General features: G+C 40.0%; 1 protein-coding gene and 1 long non-coding RNA gene across 2 annotated transcripts in view; one reads left to right on the forward strand and one right to left on the reverse strand.

Moving 5' to 3' along the window:
* LOC126765079 (lysosomal thioesterase PPT2 homolog) overlaps positions 1-25,118 on the reverse strand; it is a 541,306-nt gene that overhangs the window by 201,695 nt on the left and 314,493 nt on the right. The gene's annotated exons all lie outside the window — the stretch shown is intronic.
* On the forward strand, positions 331-2,300 carry LOC126765128 (uncharacterized). The gene is made up of 2 exons (XR_007668277.1): positions 331-1,754; positions 1,809-2,300. It is a non-coding gene; the product is annotated as an uncharacterized LOC126765128 (long non-coding RNA).

Below are 25,118 nucleotides of genomic sequence, written 5' to 3' on the forward strand. Positions count from 1 at the left end.
GCGAACTCCTCATTATTCCAGAGAAATCGCGTTTTACGTACCTATTTCTAGCATATCTGCACCAGCTTACACTGCATGGTGAGCATCGCTTAATGCAACAAATGGTCCGTCAAGAATTTTATATACCGTGGCTAAAGCCACAAATCAAAAGGACGATTTTCATGTGTAAACCATGTACCATGCACAAACACAAAATGCGTACGCAGATCATGGCAGCTTTACCACCTGAACGCTGCAACTATGCTCTATCCTTTACCATCACTGGGGTAGATTTTGCTGGACCTTTCCAGATAAAGGCCTCGATGTTAAGGTCTTCTTCATTTAGAAAAGGTTTTGTGGCTGTCTTTGTATGTTTTACGTCAAAGGCAGTACACTTCGAGCTTTGTTCAGATCTGACAACTGCGACTTTTCTTGCAGCATTTGCACGCTTTGTCGGACGACGCGGATTTCCTTCAAAAATAATGAGCGACAATGGGAAAAACTTTGTCGAAGCTCAAAGAGCAACAGAGAGGAGTTTATAAACTTCACGAAAGAAGTCTCCCCTGAAATAGTTAACAGATATGCACCCCAAGGGATCGATTGGCAGTTTATACCTCCATGCTCTCCACACATGGGCGGACTTTGGGAATCAGCAGTAAAAAGCTTTAAGTCCCATTTAAAGAAAACGGCTGGTAATCATAAATTCAATTATGAGGAAGCCGTGTTAAATTCAAGACATATATCACCCCTCTCGCAAGATAACTCCGATTTCACATCTCTTACACCTGGACACTTCCTCAGAGGAGCTCCTCTTCTCGCCATACCTGAGACTCACTTACTTTAATAAATCGATGGGAAAGAATCAATATTCTCCATCACGAATTCAGCCACAGATGGAAGGAAGACTATCTCAAAGATCTCCATAAGAGATATCGATGGAAAACAGCCCAGAAGGAAGCCAATGCAGGAAAATGCGTCATCATACAGGACGAATGCCTTCCTCCAACAGAATGGCGACTAGGTCACATTGAAAAGGTTCATCGAGGATCAGATGGTCACATATGAGTAGTCGATGTTTGAACACAAACCGGCATATTAGCTCGACCAGTCACTAAACTGTGTTTTCTTCCAAACAGCGAAGAACAACTTTAACCAAAACCCCAAATCGAAAAAATAATAAATCAATTTCGCTAATTCGAAATTAACCCGCTTTACAATCCGTATATAAAAATAAACTCAAACAAGCGCTTTAAAGATCAAGCAATTATACATATACATATGTATAGATATGTAGTTACAACAACTACATTCTAAAATTATAAATAAAATCAATTTAATGCAATTTTATATTCCCATAGAAATGGACGTAGAGGAGACCCAAACCACTTCCAACACCGTAAGGTCCGAAGTCGCTATAGAGCAGCCATTGGAGCCACAGGGGCCTCCATGTTGCAGCCTGTACCATCGCCTACACGCCCTGAAAGGATGTACAATTTTTAAGAGCATGAAGCCCGCTCAACGACAACAGGTTGCAAGGGCCCACGGGCATTGCATGACCTGCCTGGCAGATGACCACGCCACCATAGAGTGCTGGGCCGACGGTGCCTGTCAATATTGCCACAGGCCGCACCCCACTTTGTTTCATCGATTTCCCACACGAGCCAATCGCACCAACTCCCGTACCAGATTACGCAGCGATCTTATCCGGCGTCGACAACGCACCCAACCAACCACAACACGTACACGGCCATCTCCGCCACGACGCGCTCATCGACGTAAAGCTTTACGTGCATCATTTAACGGTGGTTTTTAAGTGTAATTCGTTTTAGATGATCAGCCGACGAAATCACTCGTTTAACTGTAGACACACTGGCTGTAACACCGCAAATTTCTTTAATTTTGGGTGCTGAAAGATGTGAATTGGACGCAGCTCGCACAATATGCCTCCTGACTGCGGCGTGGGACGTGTTTGACTCCGCCTTTCATGTTCTTGCCATATTCTGATTTGTTTCTCAAAAAGTTACTCACAAGATTTTGGCTACATTCAATTTTTTGAGCCATTTTGCGATGGCTAAGACCACTTTCACGATATGCTTCGATTTGGCCTCTTTTATACTCGGATAATTGTTGTTCGCGTCCCATTTTTCATTTAATTTAAAGAAAATATATGAAATAAAAAATTTGTATCAAAAATGTGTCGCCACACTGCCAAGTTTAATCGCAAACTAAAAATCTTTCAGCTGTACCTATTCAGTTGAACCAAACAATTGCACAGAAATTAGCGAAATAAATAGCAAAACAGAATATGCAAAGTAACGGTACTTAGCAAGCGGTTCTTTACTAGGGCACACTGATTGACAGAAATATATCGGGTGATTTTTTAAGAGCTTGATAACTTTTTTTTAAAAAAAACGCATAAAATTTGCAAAATCTCATCGGTTCTTTATTTGAAACGTTAGATTGGTTCATGACATTTACTTTTGGAAGATAATTTCATTTAAATGTTGACCGCGGCTGCGTCTTAGGTGGTCCATTCGGAAAGTCCAATTTTGGGCACGTCGAATTTTCAGTGAATGGGCCCTAGAAAAGTTGGCAGAAAATCCGCTTTTTTATCGACAAATTTTGTTCAGCGATGAGGCTCATTTCTGGTTGAATGGCTACGTAAATAAGCAAAATTGCCGCATTTGGGGTGAAGAGCAACCAGAAGCCGTTCAAGAACTGCCCATGCATCCCGAAAAATGCACTGTTTGGTGTGGTTTGTACGCTGGTGGAATCATTGGACCGTATTTTTCAAAGATGCTGTTGGACGCAACGTTACGGTGAATGGCGATCGCTATCGTTCGATGCTAACAAACTTTTTGTTGCCAAAAATGGAAGAACTGAACTTGGTTGACATGTGGTTTCAACAAGATGGCGCTACATGCCACACAGCTCGCGATTCTATGGCCATTTTGAGGGAAAACTTCGGAGAACAATTCATCTCAAGAAATGGACCCGTAAGTTGGCCACCAAGATCATGCGATTTAACGCCTTTAGACTATTTTTTGTGGGGCTACGTCAAGTCTAAAGTCTACAGAAATAAGCCAGCAACTATTCCAGCTTTGGAAGACAACATTTCCGAAGAAATTCGGGCTATTCCGGCCGAAATGCTCGAAAAAGTTGCCCAAAATTGGACTTTCCGAATGGACCACCTAAGACGCAGCCGCGGTCAACATTTTGAAATTATCTTCAAAAAGTAAATGTCATGAACCAATCTAACGTTTCAAATAAAGAACCGATGAGATTTTGCAAATTTTATGCGTTTTTTTTTAAAAAAAAGTTATCAAGCTCTTAAAAAATCACCCGATAGTAAAATTAAAACGTTTTAAAAAAAACATGCGTACGATCAATATGTGATGAAAAATTTATGAAAATGCAAGCGAATTTATGCGAACCTATTCAGTTGATCGGCAGTGTATGAAGCACGTATGCATCCATATGCATTACGCATGTACTCAAATATACACTAATAATGGTTGTCAAAAAGTCTTGCGGTATTTTCGCTAGTTGGCGCTGAAAGCGCGTAGTTCTAGTTTTATTCGTCGCATCGGGTCATGCTATACCTTTTTGGAAAGCTCATTTCACGCGCTAACAGGTGTTTGATTGATTGTCGTTTCTTTTAAGTCGTTCGTGAGTTATAGCGTCGCAAACATGGAGCAAAATAAAGAGAAAATACGGCATATTTTACAGTGCTACTACGATAAAGGCAAAAATGCATCTCAAGCCGCCAATAAAATTTATGCAGTTTATGGACCCGATACAGTTTCCATTTCCACCGCACCACGATGGTTTCAACGTTTTCGTTTTGGTGTAGAGGTGGTCGAAGATGCGCCACGCTCCGGAAGTCCTGTTGTCGAAAATTGCGATAAAATCGCTGAATTGGTCGAAAGAGACCGGCATAGTAGCAGCCGTAGCATCGGTCAAGAGCTGGGCATGAGTCATCAAAAATTCATTTCAATTTCAATAAAAGAAAAAATTCAATAAAAATACCGCAAGACTTTTTTGACAACCCATTACTTAGTAGAATAACAACAAAAAGCGATACAGTCCACTTTATAGATATCCAGTGGTACATCGCGAAGAGGTAGAGAGGCAGATACAAGATATGTCAGAGCAAGAAATAATCGTTCCCAGTAATAGGAGTAGTCCCTACAATTCGCCATTATGGGTTGTACTCAAAAAGGCTGATAAAAGTGGAAAACCACAATGGCGTGTAGCTATTGATTATCGCATACTTAAAGAACATACAAACATTTGAATATTCTCTACAAGTTTTGAAGAACATATTCTTTCTATTAAAAAGGTTTTGAATACTTTACGTGCTTCTAATTTAAAAATTCAATTTAACAAATGCCAATTCGCTGCATTATCAACAAAATTTTTGGGACAGGTCGTGTCCTGAGAAAGTATAAAGCCGGATCCCTCAAAGATAAAATCTATTGAAAATATGAAACCGTCTACTTGTTTTAAAGAAATAAAAATATTCTTAGGTATCACAGGATATTACCGTAAATTTATACGGGGCCACGCAAAAGTAGCTTATGAGATTATGAAAGGGAAACTCTGTTTTAAATTTTCAAAATATCGGGTTTCGAACTCTTTTAATAACTTGAAAAGACATAGCCAGCGAATCTGTCTTACAACCGCCAGACCCACCACTAAGGTGGGCCAAAAATAGTTTTTATTTATTTTTTTCTTAGTTGCCATGAAAATCTCATCCGACGTGACAAAAAACAAGTTTTGGTAAGACCGGAGCTCTTAATATTAATATTAAGAGGTACCTCATCGATATTTTCGATTTCCCATATAAATAATACAGGAAATTTTGTTTTTTTGTTTGAGTTTTTAATGTACACAAACAAATATTTGGCAAGCGAGTATCAACACTTATTCTTATAGGAAATTTACCGATATACAAAAAAGGTTTAGAACATTTTTTGGCTGAGTCAACTCATTCAAATTTATTCGTAGTTAAAGTCCAACAGAAAATTATAAAAACTGATTTCCACAATTTTTCATCTTATATTACAAATTAATGGCTAATTAACATAACAAATCATATTTTTAATAAAACTTATCGTTTTCTGATTCTCTTGATAGCTTTCATCCTGTGACCAAGATTCCACATTTTTGTCAATGAAGTCAGTAGGTAAATCAAATGTTTGAAATATCGTCATTGACTTTGATACGGAGCTGTTCACAGTGTTATACTCAACTAAGTCTTGCATGGAAGTCAGGTCATTGTATGGTGCCAAAATCACAGATGGAGTAGTGTACCAAGCTTTTAAATAAATTTTAACGAGAAAAATACAAACTTCACGTAAGCCATTGAATTCTCGCGCTGTTAGTTTAAATTCTTCTCTAAAGAGAAAAATTTTTAACGAATAAATGGCTTTCGCCATCCAACGAGCATGATGAACTGGACCTGGATATTTAAACGTAAAGTTCGGTTTTGGCTTTTCCTCCAAAAAAATCAGCGATAGCTCCAGAAGTTCTTTATAGTCATCTCTTGGTTGACAAACCTATAAAGTAGACATACAAATTTCAATTTAAATTGGCTTGTTGAGTGAGGAAACTCTGGTATGTTCATTAAGAACACATTGCGTTTATAATTTTTATAAAGTCTAGTTTATGAATTCGTACCCGTAAATTTTCTTCAATCAAGGTTACGAATGTTTGTTTGCTATTTGATAATACTTCTTTAACAGTACTATCGTCCATTCCAACATTGAAATTTGAGTAGAGTTCAAAGATTTTGTTTCAACTAAGTACTTAAAAAATTGATTTTATTAAACGATTATCGATATTTTATGAAAATTCTATGGTTACATCGCTAAACATGTGATAAGTTTTACGAAAAATATGATTTGTTCTGTTTATTAGCCATTAATTTGTAATATAAGATGAAAAATTGTGGAAATCATTTTTTATAATTTTCTGTTGGACTTTAACTACGAATAACTTTGAATGAGTTGACTCAGCCAAAAAATGTCCTAGACCTTTTTTGTAGATCGGTAAATTTCCTATAAGAATAGGTGTTGATACTCGCTTACCAAATATTTGTTTGTGTACAATAAAAATCCAAACAAAAAAACAAAATTTCCTGTATCAAAAATATCAATGAGGCACCTCTTAATATTAATATTAAGGGCTCAGGTCTTACCAGAACTTGTTTTTTGTCATGTCGGACGAGATTTTAATGGTAACTAAGAAAAAAAAAATAAAAACTATTTTTGGCCCACCTTACTCACCACCGATGCTTCGCAATTTGCCGTTGGCTCTGTTTTGAATCAAAATAGTCACCCAATATGCTACGCTTCTCGTACATTGTCCGATCACGAAATTCGTTACTGTACTATTGAGAAAGAAGCCCTTGCCATGGTATGGTCTGTGAAACATTACCGAACTTATTTATATGGTCGAAAGTTCGTAATACAAACGGACCATACGCCTTTAACTTGGCTGCATAATATTAAGGAGGCTAATACAAAGCAAACAACATCGAATATAAGGTTCTATCGAGCGTATTGTGTGAAAGATTAAAGCCCACCGTCAACAAACTGATTGGACCTTATCAGTGTGGCTTCAGACCTGGAAAATCAACAACCGACCAGATATTCACCATGCGCCAAATCTTGGAAAAGACCTGTGAAAGAAGAATCGACACACACCACCTCTTCGTCGATTTCAAAGCTGCTTTCGACAGCACGAAAAGGAGCTGCCTTTATGCCGCGATGTCTGAATTTGGTATCCCCGCAAAAATAATACGGCTGTGTAAGCTGACGTTGAGCAACACCAAAAGCTCCGTCAGAATAGGGAAGGACCTCTCCGAGCCGTTCGATACCAAACGAGGTTTCAGACAAGGCGATTCCCTATCGTGTGACTTTTTCAACCTGCTTCTGGAGAAAATAGTTCGATCTGCAGAACTTAATAGAGAAGGTACCATCTTTTATAAGAGTGTACAGCTGCTGGCGTATGCCGATGATATTGATATCATCGGCCTTAACACCCGCGCCGTTAGTTCTGCTTTCTCCAGACTGGACAAGGAAGCAAAACAAATGGGTCTGGCAGTGAACGAGGGCAAAACGAAATATCTCCTGTCATCAAACAAACAGTCGTCGCACTCGCGACTTGGAACTCACGTCACTGTTGACAGTCATAACTTTGAAGTCGTAGATAATTTCGTCTATCTTGGAACCAGCGTAAACACCACCAACAACGTCAGCCTAGAAATCCAACGCAGGATAACTCTTGCCAACAGGTGCTACTTCGGACTGAGTAGGCAATTGAGAAGCAAAGTCCTCTCTCGACAAACAAAAACCAAACTCTATAAGTCACTCATAATTCCCGTCCTGCTATATGGTGCAGAGGCTTGGACGATGTCAACAACTGATGAGTCGATGTTGCGAGTTTTCGAGAGAAAAGTTCTGCGAAAGATTTATGGTCCTTTGCGCGTTGGCCACGGCGAATATCGCATTCGATGGAACGATGAGCTTTACGAGATATATGACGACATTGACATAGTTCAGCGAATTAAAAGACAGCGGCTACGCTGTCTAGGTCATGTTGTCCGGATGGACGGAAACACTCCAGCTCTGAAAGTATTCGACGCTGTACCCGCCGGGGGAAGCAGAGGAAGAGGAAGACCTCCACTCCGTTGGAAGGACCAGGTGGAGAAGGACCTGGCTACGCTTGGAATATCCAATTGGCGCCACGTAGCGAAAAGAAGAAACGACTGGCGCGCTGTTGTTAACTCGGCTATAATCGCGTAAGCGGTGTCTACGCCAATTAAGAAGAAAAAGAATAAAAAGCTACAAAGGTGGAAAATTAAGCTGATGGCTTAACCGCTAGTGATATATATATAAATTGTAATTGTAATTAAATTACCTTTTTCAATTTAACAAAAAAAAAAAACAAAAAAAAAAAGTGGAAAATTCTACGAAATGAATATGGTTTTGAAATTACTTATATTAAGGGAAAGGATAATACTGTTGCTGATACTATATGCAGATACTTTGTTTTAAATAATGAAAATTTCGTAGATAAAGATATATACAATAATTATGAAAATAGTAAAATTGAAAGTAAAAAAGTACCATAACAAAATCCTATATCATTAGATGGAACTGTACACAGCGCGTTAGATAATAATTTAAAATATGTATATATAGCAAATAAGTTTACGTCCACCAATGATTATTTATATAAATAATAGTAATTACTTCCCCTACATAGGGTTGTGCGCTGGGTTTGCGACCCGCCACGTATAAACAATACCAATGGAAACTAAACGACAGCCTCGGATGAGAGACCCCCCTTTTGATGACGACCATGGCAAACGAAATAAAGACTACGATTTGAGGGAATGCACCTGGAATGTCCGGACCCTTAATTGGGAAGGTGCCGCTGCCCAGCTGGTTGATGTCCTCGCGAAAATAAAGGCTGACATCACCGCCGTCCAAGAAATGCGATGGACGGCACAAGGACAGAGCCGAGTAGGTCCTTGTGACATTTACTACAGTGGCCATATTAAGGAGCGCAAGTTTGGTGTTGGATTCGTGGTGGGAGAGAGACTCCGTCGCCGAGTACTATCATTCACTCCGGTGAATGAACGTCTAGCCACAATCCGCATAAAAGCGAGGTTCTTCAACACATCGCTGATTTGCGCCCACGCCCTGACGGAAGAGAAGGACGATGTGACCAAAGATGCCTTCTATGAGCACTTGGAGCGCGCTTATGAGAGCTGCCCCCGCCACGATGTCAAAATCGTGCTTGGCGACTTTAACTCCAGGGTGTGCAAAAAAAGTTATCTTTGGCGCTACGGTCGGTAAATTCAGCCTCCACGACGAAACTTCCCCAAATGGGTTGAGGCTGATTGACTTCGTCGGGGCCCGAAATATGGTTATCTGTAGTACTAGATTCCAGCATAAAAAGATTCATCAAGCTACCTGGCTGTCTCCGTATCGAAAAACTACCAACCAGATCGATCATGTTGTGATAGACGGAAGACACGTCTCCAGTGTTTTAGATGTGCGTGCGCTCCGAGGTCCTAACATCGACTCGGACCACTATCTTGTTGCAGCCAAGATTCGCACCCGCCCCTGTGCAGCAAAAAACGCACGCCAACAAACACAAGGAAGGTTCGACGTCGAGAAGCTGTAATCACAACAGACAGCCGAACGATTTTCTACTCGGCTGCACTCCTGCTCTCTGAGAGCACTCGTCAACAACTCGGTATAAGGGAATTGTGGGACGGCATTTCAAATTACGTACGACGAGGAGTGCCGTGTCGCAGCGGAGAGAAAACAGGCTGCCTACCTCGCAACGTTACGATCGACCACAACACGTGCGGGATGGGATAGATACCGAGAGTTGAAAAGGGAAGCGAGACGCATTTGTAGACAGAAAAAGAAAGAGGCTGAAATGCGTGAGTACGAAGAGCTTGATGAGCTTGCCGACAGTGGTAATGCTTGAAAATTCTACGAAAAAATGCGGTGGCTTACAGAAGGTTTCAAGACCGGAGCATACTCTTGTAGAACCCCCAAAGGTGATCTAGTGACCGAAGCCCAGAGCATACTTAAATTATGGAGGGAACACTTCTCCAGCCTGCTGAATGGCAGTGAACGCACAACGCCAGAAGAAGGCGAACCCGATTCCCCAATCGATGACGATTTAGCAGACGTTCCATTGCCCGACCATGAAGAAGTTCGAATAGCAATTGCCCGCCTGAAGAACAACAAAGCGGCATGGGCCGACAGATTGCCGGCCGAGCTATTCAAACACGGCGGCGAAGAACTGATAAGGGGCATGCATCAGCTTCTTTGTAAAATATGGTCGGACGAAAGCATGCCCAACGATTGGAATTTAAGTGTGCTATGCCCAATCCATAAAAAAGGAGACCCCAAAATCTGCGCCAACTACCGTGGGATCAGCCTACTCAACATCGCATATAAGGTCCTATCGAGCGTATTGTGTGAAAGATTAAAGCCCACCGTCAACAAACTGATTGGACCTTATCAATGTGGCTTCAGACCTGGAAAATCAACAACCGACCAGATATTCACCATACGCCAAATCTTGGAAAAGACCCGTGAAAGGAGAATCGACACACCACCTCTTCGTCGATTTCAAAACTGCTTTCGACAGCACGAAAAGGAGCTGCCTTTATGCCGCGATGTCTGAATTTGGTATCCCCGCGAAACTAATACCGCTGTGTAAACTGACGTTGAGCAACACGAAAAGCTCCGTCAGGATCGGGAAGGACCTCTCCGAGCCGTTCCATACCAAACGAGGTTTCAGACAAGGCGACTCTCTATCGTGCGACTTCGTCAACCTGCTTCTGGAGAAAATAGTACGAGCTGCAGAACTAAACAGAGAAGGTACCATCTTCTATAAGAGTGTACAGCTGTTGGCGTATGCCGACGATATTTATATCATCTGCCTCAACACCCGCGAAGTTAGTTCTGCTTTCTCCAGGCTGGACAAGGAAGCACAGAAAATGGGTCTGGCAGTGAACAAGGCAAAACGGAATATCTCCTGTCATCAAACAAACAGTCATCGCACTCGCGACTTGGCTCTCACGTCACTGTTGACAACTGTCAATGTGTTTTACGTGGGTATCTGCCTGCGAAGACTCAAATCCACGGTGCTATCTATTGCTAGTAGCACATAGATCAAATTAATACGTTGATCAGCGCCCCAAAGTGTAAGTGCATGCACAACACTACACTCTGGAAGAAACCAAGGTATGAGTGCCGCCCCACACACATACACTTTGGTTCCAATCGGTTCGGGTGAAAACCAAAGAAGACACCCTAGCCACCTTGGTCGGGTTCGAGGCCCATCTAAAACCTCTGCCGTACTCTGGGTCTGGCACCCGGCCGCAGTGCGACTCCACATTGGACAATTTCCCTTCCTGCATTTAGGTTTAAACCACAGCCACCACGAATTTCCCCAAAGGGCCAAGACCCAATGAGCAGACTGAAGCGAACTTCAGGGGCGGCTGCTCCCCGTGGTACCATGTTTTAGTCTTTGGTGTGACCTGTAGCCCAAGCTTGCGCTTAAGCTACTGCCAGTCAAGCCCCCAAAAATTCCGAGGAATTCTTAAGAACCCGACTGTATGATTTTTTTGTTATCCCATTCATTTTTGTGTTTGTTATATAATCGCAAACCCATTCAAAGAATATGATAGTATTTAAATGTAGCACTTTTCTGACATCTCTGACCATGCCGACATTCAATAAACCAGACATGTGAATGTCGGACATAGTGCATTTGGATTTTAGTCGCCTCATACGACAGGCGTGCCTTACCGCGGGAATATTCTTATCTCCCTCCCCGCAGGGAGCGTCACTGTTGACAGTCATAACTTTGAAGTTGTAGATAATTTTGTCTATTTAGGAACCAGCATTAACACCACCAACAATGTCAGCCTGGAAATCCAACGCAGGACTCCTCTTGCCAACAGGTGCTACTTCGGACTAAGTAGGCAATTGAAAAGTAAAGTCCTCTCTCGACGAACAAAAGCTAAACTCTGTAAGTCGCTCATAATTCCCGTCCTGCTATATGGTGCAGAGGCTTGGGCGATGACAACAACCGATGAGTCGACGTTACGAGTTTTCGAGAGAAAAATTCTGCGAAAGATTTATGGCCTTTTGCGCATTGGCCACGGCGAATATCCCTTTCGATGGAACGATGAGCTGTACGAGATATACGACGACATTGGCATAGTTCAGCGAATTAAAAGACAGCGGCCACACACTCCAGCTCTGAAAGTATTCGACGCAGTACCCGCCGGGGAAGCAGAGGAAGAGGAAGACCTCCACTCCGTTGGAAGGACCAAGTGGAGAAAGACCTGGCTTCGCTTGGAATATCCAATTGGCGCCACGTAGCGAAAAGAAGAAACGATTGGCGCGCTGTTGTTAACTCGGCTATAGTCGCGTAAGCGGTGTCTACGCCAATTAAGAAGAAGAAGAAGAATTACAATAGTCTTAGCGGTTTTTTGCCTAGATTTTGTTGCTATTATTGTCCCTAGACGTCGACGTATGCCCCCCACTCGATTTCTAGTATTATTTCCCGATATTTTGACCCTCTAAGTCGATTATCCAGTTTTTTGGCCTTAATTTGAAGAAACTCGATGTTTTCGAGTACGATTTTCCAAAAAGTTCCAGATATTTTGATTAGGATTAATGTCTAGTGATTCCGGGACCTATGGAGTTATTTTTATTTCCATAACAACCCGGTACGTACAAGATATGAAGTGTATTTTAGGTCCTCATCCTGTTGGAAATTGATTTTGCTGTTATTAACAGCCGATTTAAGCACACTTAAAATTTAAATTTTTTTCTTAAAATGTTCAGATACATATTCTTATCCCTTTTTTCACTAAAAAAAATCCGAATGTTCAACTCCAGATGCAGCCATATACCCCCAAACCATAACATTACTCCTACCGTGCTTTACCGTTGGCACTGCATTTTTTCCTCGCGACTCTTTAGTGATCTTTCTCAACACTTTTCGTGATTTATTCGAACCAAATAATTAAATTTTGATTCGCCGGAGAACACAATGTTTGCCCAAAACCAGTTTGTTTAAATATTGTTAAGCAACCGCCGAACTCTTCTCTTTATTATCCTTACTTATGTATTGCTTACGACGTGCGATTCGTCTATGATAACAAGCACTCTTCAAAACATTCCTTACTGTTTGAGGATTTATTTTTTTTGTGTACATTTCAAAGATGGATAAACACATGTTTCTGAACATTTTAGCAAAATAATTTTAATTTTAAGTGTGCTTAAATCGGCTGTTCATAGCAGCTACTTCTATTTACAACACGATAACGACCCAAAACACACGTGTCACCGACAGTGTAATCGAGTGAGAGGCATTCGTTAAGAAGCAAGCAAACGGAGTAGTGCTAGCAAGCGCTGGAAAATAAGTTTAATTTTCATTTCAATATTTTATTATTCGTACGATAATAATTTTTAAATAAACTTTGGTATACGTTTGATAATAATTTGAATAAACAATTTGGACATTCTTGACATCTCAGAAGTGGGATTCCAAAATCGTAGAATTATACGAATTTGTGGATAAGAATACGTTTTGAGGAATAATTTTGCAAGCGATGAGAGCGCCGGCGTAACTAGCGAACAAACGGCGTAACTATCGAACAAACGAAGAAGAGAGGAAGGAATTATTTGCATAGGCAGTAGGGATGCAAGCATCGTGAAATGAAACATCGATGGTTCGATGTGTCGATGTTTCTTCAAACAACATCGACATTAGAAACATCGGCCATTGAAACATCGATGTATCGAAACATCGATGGGTTTTTTAACTTTTTTAACGTATTTTATTAGTGAGGATAAATAGCTTATTTTAGAACCATAAATAAGTGAAATACAGTAGTACGCCTTAACTGATATATATTTTAGCTACCTATTAAAACCTTTTCTCAATAAATAAAAGATATAAATAGTTTTTGAACAAACAACTAATTATTTATTTAAAACAGAATTTAAAAATAACAATTTGGAAAGTTTTTTCCCTGTCCAGCGATTTATTTGCTGTGTGATCGTTGCTCCAGCTTTAGAAAACAGTCACTCACTAGGGGCTGAAATGGCCACAATGGATAAATACTTGGAAGCTTGTTTATACAATTCAGGAAATACATTTTTCATATCATCCCAAATTTCTGTTGGATTCTGATTGATGTAATCCAAGATACATTTGCACTGCAACTTCCGTTGTTGTTATAGCAGATAAATTGGAAAACTTACATTTTATATTTTGGTGGGCCAACTGTTTATGATGGCTCCAAATATCAAACAGGTTTTCTGTTGCACACTCCTCCGAAGATTCCGACGTACTAACGCCATTATTTGCATCCTTTATGAAATTTGGAAAGGTATAATTTTTTGTTCGCCAAAACAAGCTTCTATTTAATTTCATCACGGTTGAATCATTACCAGTTACACAAGTAGAAACTTTATTTATGCAAACGTTCCACTCGTTGAAAAGTGTAAACACACATAGTTTATTCAAAATAAGCTGCTGTATGACTTTCGTGCAGTTCGATTACTCCTAACGTCCCACTCAACAAACGTAAATTGTCCAAAAAATGAATTGTTACCCCAAGGATCGACTGATTTTTCATTGTCTCCGTCCATATGTCATATGTTAGGCAATAACTGTCGCACTTACGAATATACTCTTTGAAAATTGAAGACAGCGCTTCATATTTTTCATCCACTCTTAATTTAATTGTTTCTCTACTTGGAACTTTCCTTGATTTAGGGTCATCTTGGTAAGAAATACTTTTGACCTGCTCAAAAAAGTCTTTCACATTAGGTTGGATCAGCGCAGGCAACTGATCCGATTTATTTTGCAGTACTGATGGAGTACATGTACTAGGAGACGATTCAATACATGCAGTCTTCTTATTACTATTGTCGAATAACTCACTTGACGCTGTCGTCCCAGCGGTTGGTGATATGTTTATTATTTCAGAAATTTTTCGCTGTTTGGTTCCGAGTGCGCGTAGTTTTGGAGGAGCATTCTGCATTATCAACTTGATCAAGTAAAACCTTTTTATGTACATTCTCAACGTGACAGCAAAGATTTGACGTGTTACCTGATGTTTTTAATTTCTTGTTGCAGAGTTTGCATGTGGCGGATGCATCTGAATTTCTTATAAAGAAGCTCCAGACCTTGCTTTTTAATTTTGAAGGCAGCATTTTGAAAATCTGAATATTATGTACATATTTAAACGTCTAACGAAATTATTTATATATATTTTATATTCACTACACCTGTAATAGAGTTGTGATTGTCAACAGATGAATTCGAAACAAAACTTATATTAAACGCTCAAAAACAACTTCTAACACACATAGCACAAAATAGACTGTCACACAAAATGTATTTTCGATTTTTTGTAAAACTTATTTCGCATTAATTCATAAGCGAATTCTCAGTATTATTCAAGTGCACATTCAACCAACGAATTCTCCGTATTTTACAACAAAGCACATGACAGTTTGCTAAAGAGTTTCGAAGCAGATGTTTTTGCATTAATACCAAGAAAAAGTGCTGCAAAGATGTGGAGTAAAATTTGAAAAAACATCGCCATAAAACATCGATCCATGGCAACGGAAAAAGTTTCAACGAATAAAAGGGAACAACACGAGAACAACGAGTAATCGAAGTAAGCTTTGGAAAAAAAAACCAAAGGCAACTGGTTTCGATTGGAAAACAATTGAGAATTTTGAAAAAAACTGTAGACAGGATTGTCAGCAGCATATTATTCAATTTTTGGAAGTCGACGAATAAAGTTCAAACCTTTGAGAATTTTGAAAAAAATTGTAGACAAAACTGTCAGCGCCATATTAATTCAATTTTTGGAAGTCGACGAATAAAGTTCAACGAAAGCGACGGCAATTCATACGGAAGCAATTAAATTGAATCACCTTAATAATATGGGAAAAATGATAAAATTGAATGCGCTTAGGGTTGATCAACTCAACAAATTGTTGCAAAACCAAGGAGCGACGGTTATGGGCAATAAAGCGGCGAAAGTTTTGCAGTTGTTGGAAGCATACGGTTCGGAAGAAATTGATGCTGAAAAAATAGAAGAAAGCAGTGAAATGTCTGCTATGCAGAAGCAAATGGACGAGATGCGTGATGTGATTTCGGGGCTTGCCAAGTCTGTGAGTGATCTTGTGGCAGTCCAGGTGAGGCATACAACGTTAGCGCCAAGGTCAGGCGGCAATGTGTTCGACTTCACAACATGAAATTAATAATACAGCGAAGTACAGTCCACGAAATAATTGGATTGTTATCTGATTTTGACCCATTGAGAGGAACGGAGCAATTCATAGAGAAAATAACGCAACTGCAACAGGCATATATGTAGTAGATGTGAGCAAGAAATGTTGTTAGAGCTCAGTCTAAGCTAAAAGACATTGCCAAAGAATGGCTTGACACACAAAATGTGTTCCAGCGTTGGTCTGCTTTCATAGAAGCATTCCAACATGATTTCCCATTTACAATGAGCGCAGCAGAGGTGCACACGGACGCAATATTATTATGCAATGTTGAATATTGGTAGACGAGGAAGATTGACGAAGCGTCAATAAATGCGTACATTATTGGAGGGTTAAGCGATAGTAATTTAACCCGAACTCTTATGGCAATGAGTTTACCAACGTGCAATGATTTGTTGAGGTGACTTGAGGGCTTGTCAAATTTACTATCGTCACCAAAGAATGTAGAGAGTCATATGAATTTCAAAGATTATTCTGCTCAAAATACGAATGCAGGGGAGAATTTGATTAAATGTTACAATTGTAATGAATTTGGGCATATCGCGGCAAAATGTTCTAAGCCGCAATATTAAGCTAGGTGCAGTAAATGCAACAAGGTAGGGCATGAAGCAAAGTTTTGTCGTTCCGACAAGCCAACAATTGCTACAGTTTTAAGTGAGAATAAATACCCACCACTAATGTCAAACGTGGAATTAAACAGTCATCAATACTTAGCTTTTGTTGATACGGGCAGCGATACCTCACTCATAACAGAGTCGAGAGTTCCGGCCAATGTTTTTAAGAAGGTTTGCAATAAGAGATTAAGAGGTTTTGGGGGTGCAACAGTTTGTAACACTGCAGATATCGATGTCGAATTAAAAATAGGTGACTGAAAAATAAATGCGAAGTTGCAAGTAGTACCTGATGAATTTATGCCATACGATATGTTTATTGGAAGAGATGTCAGAGAGATTGTATTTTAGTTATTCATTCGGGCAACATCCAAATACTGAGGAAACCCGTAGAAATTACGACATCGCGTTATGTGGTAATGTGATTAGTTAACAACAACAAAATGCGGTATGACAAAATAACCAACTTTGACCAACCTAGACCCTTGTTTACAGATTATGTGGTTGTTTGCTTATTTCCAGTGCTAGAAAGTCGTTGGAATTTTACTAAATGGCAGCACAAAAAATAGATAAAACTAAGCGAATGGCATTTCCATTTAGATTTTCTTATTGGAAAACCTGCTATTAACAGCTGTTTTTTGTTTACAATCAGTAAATTAAAACCGAAATAAAAAGCATCGAAAAGCATCAAAAATCATCGAAAATTATCAAAAGTTTTCAAAGTAAGTAAGAATCACAATAAAGTCCATTTCCTAAATAGCAGAACTTATTTTAAATTCGATTATTTTGCTTTTTAAACTTTATTTAGGCATTTTATAAGTAGGAATTTCATTGAACTAGAATTGTAAACAATGAACAGCTGTTTGTGTAAAAATAAGCAAAAAACCATACATAGGATGTTCACGGAGCACAGAGGTTATTTTTAATTTAATAATCACATAACCCGATAACCACCTTAACGTCAACAGCCTAATTGAATGATGACGATAAAGCTAACGTAGATATTGATATTAAACGAGATGAAACAACGGGCAACTTTATGGCGGAGAGGACCAAATGGAAAAACCGTTACGACAAACGATATCAGTCACCACGAAAATACGATATTGGGGACTTAATGGTCATCGATTATTTTCATAATGCGACAGGCGAGTCGCATAAACTGGATCCAGTATTTAAAGGTCCATATATCGTTACGAAAGTGCATAACTACGATAGATCCATCATTGAAGACCCATCAGACTCAACGCAGACTCAAAGACGTTATTGTAACACTTGTAGTGGATATCATGTCAAACCATGGTGTACATTGAGCCCTGAGTTAGAGGGTGACGATGAAGACGATGAATTGTCCTTTGCAGGACAAAATGTCAGGAGAGGCCGAGCTGTCACCGACAGTGTAATCGAGTGAAAGGCATTCGTTAAAAAGCAAGCAAACGGAGTTGTGCTAGCAAGCGCTGGAAAATAAGTTTATTTTCTTTTCAATATTTTATTATTCGTTCGATAATAATTTTTATACTCTCGCAACAAAGTTGCTAAGGAGAGTATTATAGTTTTGTTCACATAACGGTTGTTTGTAAGTCCTAAAACTAAAAGAGTTAGATATGGGGTTATATATACCAAAGTGATCAGGGTGACGAGTAGAGTTGAAATCCGGATGTCTGTCTGTCCGTCCGTCCGTCCGTGCAAGCTGTAACTTGAGTAAAAATTGAGATATCATGATGAAACTTGGTACACGTATTCCTTGGTTCCATAAGAAGGTTAAGTTCGAAGATGGGCAAAATCAGCCAACTGCCACGCCCACAAAATGGCGGAAACCGAAAACCTATAAAGTGTCATAACTAAGCCATAAATAAAGGTATTAAAGTGAAATTTGGCACAAAGGATCGCATTTGGGAGGGGCATATTTGGACGTAATGTTTTTGGAAAAGTGGGCGTGGTCCCGCCCCCTACTAAGTTTTTTGTACATATCTCGGAAACTACTATAGCTATGTTAACCAAACTCTATGGAGTCGTTTCCTTCAGGCATTTCCATATACAGTTCAAAAATACAGTTCAAAAATGGAAGAACCCATACAAAGGTTATGTTGAAAATCACTAAAAGTGCGTTAACCGACTAACAAAAAACGTCAGAAACACAAAATTTTACCGAAGAAATGGCAGAAAGAAGCTGCACCCATATCTCAGGAACTACTAGACCGATTTCAATGAAATTCGATATATAATATTTTCCTAACATCCTGATGACATGTGCGAAATATGGGTGAATTGGTTCACCACGCCTTCTTCCAATATAACGCTATTTTGAATTCCATCTGATGCCTTCTCTGTATAATATATACATTAGGAACCAATGATGATAGCGGAATAAAACTTTCCACAAATACGGTATTTGAGCTGAGGTATCCCTTGTGGAAAAATTGTCGTGATCGGACTATAACTTTTCAAGGTCCCTGATATCGAGCACGAAGAATTCAGTGCCTAACCTAACCTAACGTTATTTTTCACCGAAAATATCGGTAAATCTCTCAGATATTTTCATGTAATTCAGAAGGCATCATTTTTATATTCTCGCAATAAAGTTGCTAATGACGGTATCTCGACTATCACTTTATTATGCGAGAGTAAAAAATGATCGGTGACACCCGAACTTAGCCCTTCCTTACATGTTTTTAAATAAACTTTGGTATACGTTTGATAATATGCAATTTGAATAAACAATTTGGACATTCTTGACACACGTCTTATCTTGTACGTGAATGGTTGTTATGGAATTAAAAATAACTCCATAGGTCCCGCAATCACGAGACATTAATCCTAACTAAAATATCTGGAACTTTTTGGAAAATCGTATTCGAAATCATTGCATTTCATCAAAATAATGCCAAAAAACTGGATCATCGACTTAGTGGGTCAAAATATCGGGAAATAGTACTATAAATCGAGTGAGGAGAATGCGTCGACGTCTAGGGACAATAATAACAACAATATGTAGCCAAAAACCGCTAAAACTATTGTAATTACTTTTGATTTATATAATTAATCATTGGTGTACGTAAACTCTTTTGATATGAATTAAGCTCATTTTTAGCTTCAGCATTAACTTTTTTTATTTGTGTAAGAAAAAAAAATTTTTTTGATATGCTATATTTAATGTTAAATATGCATATTTTGAAATGGATGGAAAAAAAAACTAAAAATTTATTAATTTTATAACAAATAAACGTGTCGTAATTTAATAGAACTAGGTGTATGTAAACTTTATTGGTCCACTGTATTTAAAAATCGCAAATAAAAAGTGTCAAACTCACATAACAGTGACTAAACATCGAAAAAGTATTTTACAGAAATGTTTCATAAACCAAGGTGCTATATGTATTTTTTGTGAAAATAATGAACTTTTTGTAAAATTCCAATATTTGTATGTAAATTTCCTTGAAAATAGCAATATTAAGTTATATAAATCACATATTAAATTAAATTAAATCACTGATAAGAACGAAATATTGACAATCATATAAAAAGAGCATCTCCGTAATAATCCTAATCAGAAGTTTTCCTTAAATTGAAGAACATATACTTTTATCCGAAATTATAGAAAGTAATAACTCACGTAATCAATAATTGTTCAATTTGCCAAATAGCTAAATTTGATTGAAAACCAGTAAAATTGCCATATCAAGTTACAGAAACGCCCACTCATTTTAATGACATAGTACATATACATACATAGATATTTGGTTTTTAAGCAGAAATATAATGTACCTTACAACTATCGAAAAATTTTCTAAGTATGCCATTTTTCATAAGATTGATGATAGAAATTGGACAGCAATTATAGCAGCTATAAAAGAGCGAATTTAATATTTAGGTACAATGAATAAAATTGTGTTTGACAACGATAGATGTATTCTACACAGTGCAGTACGTTTGTTTTCAAAGGAACAAGACATTTAAATGCATACTACCACAGCGTATTTAAAAACTGGAAACGAAGGCGTAGAAGGACTACATGGAACCTTAAATGAACATCTAAGATTAATGCAGGCCGACAAAGAATAGAGATTTCTTCTTCTTCTTAATTAGCGTTGACACCGTTTACGCGATTATAGCCGAGTTAAAAACAGCGCCCCAGTCGTTTCTTCTTTTCGCTACGTGGCGCCAATTGGATATTCCAAGCGAAGCCAGGTCCTTCTCCACTTGGTCCTTCCAACGGAGTGGAGGTCTTCCTCTTCCTCTGCTTCCCCCGGCGGGTACTGCGTCGAATACTTTCAGAGCTGGAGTGTTTTCATCCATCCGGACAACATGACCTAGCCAGCGTAGCCGCTGTCTTTTAATTCGCTGAACTATGTCGATGTCGTCGTATACCTCGTACAGCTCATCGTTCCATCGAATGCGATATTCGTCGTGGCCAATGCGCAAAGGACCATAAATCTTTCGCAGAATTTTTCTCTCGAAAACTCGTAACGTCGACTCATCGGTTGTTGTCATCGCCCAAGCCTCTGCACCATACAGCAGGACGGGAATTATGAGCGACTTATAGAGTTTAGCTTTTGTTTGTCGAGAGAGGACTTTACTTTTCAATTGCCTACTCAGTCCGAAGTAGCCTGTTGGCAAGAGCAATCCTGTGTTGGATTTCCAGGCTGACATTGTTGGTGGTGTTAATGCTGGTTCTTAAATAGACGAAATTATCTACAACTTCAAAGTTATGACTGTCAACAGTGACGTGAGAGCCAAGTCGCGAGTGCGACGACTGTTTGTTTGATGACAGGAGATATTTCGTTTTTCCCTCGTTCACTGCCAGACCCATTTTCTGTGCTTCCTTGTCCAGCCTGGAGAAAGCAGAACTAATGGCAAGGGTGTTGAGGCCGATGATATCAATATCATCGGCATACGCCAGCAGCTGTACACTTTTATAGAAGATGGTACCTTTTCTATTTAGTTCTGCAGATCGAACTATTTTCTCCAGAGGCAGGTTGAAGAAGTCGCACGATAGGGAGTCGCCTTGTCTGAAACCTCGTTTGGTATCAAACGGCTCGGAGAGGTCCTTCCCGATCGTGACGGAGCTTTTGGTGTTACTCAACGTCAGTTTACACAGCCGTATTAGTTTTGCGGGGATACCAAATTCAGACATCGCGGCATAAAGGCAGCTCCTTTTCGTGCTGTCGAAAGTAGCTTTGAAGTAGATTCTTCTTTCACAGGTCTTTTCCAAGATTTGGCGCATGGTGAATATCTGGTCGGTTGTTGATTTTCCACGTCTGAAGCCACACTGATAAGGTCCAATCAGTTTGTTGACTGTGGGCTTTAATCTTTCACACAATACGCTCGATAGAACCTTATATGCGATGTTGAGGAGGCAAGTCCCACGGTAGTTGGCGCAGTTGTGGGGTCTCCTTTTTTATGGATTGGGCATAGCACACTTAAATTCCAATCGTTGGGCATGCTTTCGTCGGACCATATTTAACAAAGAAGCTGATGCATGCTCCTTATCAGTTCGTCGTCGCCGTGTTTGAATAGTTCGGCCGGCAATCTGTCGGCCCCTGCCGCTTTGTTGTTCTTCAGGCGGGCAATTGCTATTCGAACTTCTTCATGGTCGGGTAATGGAACGTCTGCTCCATCGTCATCGATTGGGGAATCGGGTTCGCCTTCTCCTGGTGTTGTGCATTCACTGCCATTCAGCAGGCTGGAGAAGTGTTCCCTCCATAATCTAAGTATGCTCTGGGCATCGGTGACTAGATCACCATTGAGGGTTCTACAAGAGTATGCTCCGGTCTTGAAACCTTCTATAAGCCGCCGCATTTTTTCGTAGAATTTTCGAGCATTACCCCTGTCGACCTGCTTATCAAACTCTTCGTACTCACGCATTTCAGCCTCTTTCTTCTTCTGTCTGCAAATGCGTCTCGCTTCCTTTTTCAACTCTCGGTATCTATTCCATCCCGCACGTGTAGTGGTCGATCGTAACGTTGCGAGGTAGGCAGCCTGTTTTCTCTCCGCTGCGACACTGCACTCCTCGTCGTACCAGCTGTTCTTTTGCACTTTCCGCAAACCAATGGCTTCGGTTGCAGCTGTACGTAAGGAATTTGAAATGCCGTCCCACAATTCCCTTATACCGAGTTGTTGACGAGTGCTCTCAGAGAGCAGGAGTGCAAGCCGAGCAGAAAATCGTTCGGCTGTCTGTTGTGATTACTGCTTCTCGACGTCGAACCTTCCTTGTGTTTGTTGGCGTGCGTTTTTTGCTGCACAGAGGCGGTTGCGAATCTTGGCTGCAACAAGATAGTGGTCCGAGTCGATGTTAGGACCTTGGAGCGCACGCACATCTGAAACACTGGAGACGTGTCTTCCGTCTATCACAACATGATCGATCTGGTTGGTAGTTTTTCGATCCGGAGACAGCCAGGTAGCTTGATGAATCTTTTTATGCTGGAATCTAGTACTACAGATAACCATATTTCGGGCCCCGGCGAAGTCAATCAGCCTCATCCCATTTGGGGAAGTTTCGTCGTGGAGGCTGAATTTACCGACCGTAGTGCCAAAGATACCTTCTTTGCCCACCTTGGCGTTAAAGTCGTTAAGCACGATTTTGACATCGTGGCGGGGGCAGCTTTCATAAGCGCGCTCTAAGCGCTCATAGAAGGCATCTTTGGTCACATCGTCCTTCTCTTCCGTCGGGGCGTGGGCGCAAATCAGCGATATGTTGAAGAACCTCGCTTTGATGCGGACTGTGGCTAGGCGTTCATTCATCGGAGTGAATGATAGTACTCGGCGACGGAGTTTCTCTCCCACCACGAATCCAACACCAAGCTTGCGCTCCTTTATATGGCCACTGTAGTAAATGTCACAAGGACCTATTCGTCTCTGTCCTTGTCCCGTCCATCGCATTTCTTGGACGGCGGTGATGTCAGCCTTTATTTTCGCGAGGACATCAACCAGCTGGGCAGCGGCACCTTCACAATTAAGGGTCCGGACATTCCAGGTGCATGCCCTCAAATCGTAGTCCTTATTTCGTTTGCCATGGTCGTCATCACAAGGGGGGTCTCTCATCCGAGGCTTGTTGCTTCCTTTCATTGGGGGTGTTTTTTTACGTGGCGGGTCCCAAACCCAGCGCACAACCCTATGTAGGGGATGTTTCGCCTTCTCACATTAGTTCGCCTTCGAACGGATGTTCTTAGGCTACCTAGAGGATACTTGGTCAAAGACCGGAAGTAGTGAGCTGCTTGAGCCATGTGTGAAAGAATCGTTTCTAGGCACTCCCAAGTGAATGGCGATCAGAGAACTTTCCTCACTTGCAAAAAATGAGACCCATTGACTTTGTAATAAAAAGCTTTTATAAAGAGTCCATTAAAGAGCTAAGTGAAAAGGTAAATTTTTAATATAATCGGACACTTTCGCATTGTTCACAGGATGGTCGTTTTATTTATATATAAAATGAATAATTAAATTGTAGTTCACAAAGTTTATTTTAAAAGAGGAAATATAGCACGGGAGGCTGCGTTCACTTTGGCGGTTGAAAGTCGAGTGTTGCTTTTGATGTGCCGGTGATGCCACTCAGATAGGAAATAATATTTCGCATAGGGTTACCTTACAGTCGGCTATCCTGGCAATGTATAGCGCCCTCGCTATGCTCGTCGCTTTCATCATCGGCTTCATCGCTGTTGTCTTCAAAATTGGGAGGAAGTTGACACCATGACTTCATCTTATCGGATGCGTAGATTGAAGTATAGTGACGTGACGTTCGGTCTGCTCCTGGCAAGTCTTCAAGTAAATAACGATCTTTACCAAGCACTTGCTTAACTATAAAGGGGCCTTTGTAACGTGGCTCCAGCTTTCTCGACGTCCCAGTACTAGAAGGTTCATTTTCGACTAGCACTAAGTCATTAACGTGGAATTCTGTTGGTTTTGAATGATGATCATCGTATCGCTTCTTAGCTTGTTGTCGTTTCTGGTTTACTGCTTCACAAGTTGCTTCTCGTAGTTTTTGTATATCTTCTTCGCTTGTTAGATTATATTCGTGTAATGCTAACAAAACTTTATTTTGGAGGATATCTCTTGGTGAAAAACTAAATAAAAGTTCATGTGGACTTTTACCCGTAGTTTTGTTTTTCATCGTTTTCATTGACCACTGGATGTTGAATAAATTCTCGTCCCACTTTTTGTCTATGTTTGTCGTTGGGAGTAACATTGACAAAAGTGTACGATTAACTCGTTCGGCATGACCATTCGCCCTCGGCGTTCGTACTGCATTTAGTATATGTTTTATATCGTTGTTAACACAGTAGCTTTTAAAATCTTTAGAGGTAAAGGCTGTACCCCTATCAGTAATGATTCTTCCAGGAACTCCAAAATAACTGGTAACTTCTCGTAACGTTTCTAATACGTGCTTCGTTGCTGTACTCTTTACTGCTTTAATGATCGTATACTTCGTAAAAGCGTCAACTATGACTAATATGTATTCGTTTCTTTTCGAACTCTTGATAAATGGTCCTAAATGATCCATATGAACGGTTTTAAATGGTATTGGTACGATGTTATCGAAATGGTACTGTCCTTCAATTTTACCACCTTGACGTTTGTTATATGCGCATTCAACGCATGCTTTTAAATATGATTTAACGAAGTTACGCATTCGTGGAAACCATATGTACGTTTTCATTTTGTCAAT

Source organism: Bactrocera neohumeralis, unplaced genomic scaffold, assembly GCF_024586455.1.
Source record: "Bactrocera neohumeralis isolate Rockhampton unplaced genomic scaffold, APGP_CSIRO_Bneo_wtdbg2-racon-allhic-juicebox.fasta_v2 cluster10, whole genome shotgun sequence".
In the NCBI taxonomy this organism is placed as follows: domain Eukaryota; kingdom Metazoa; phylum Arthropoda; class Insecta; order Diptera; family Tephritidae; genus Bactrocera; species Bactrocera neohumeralis.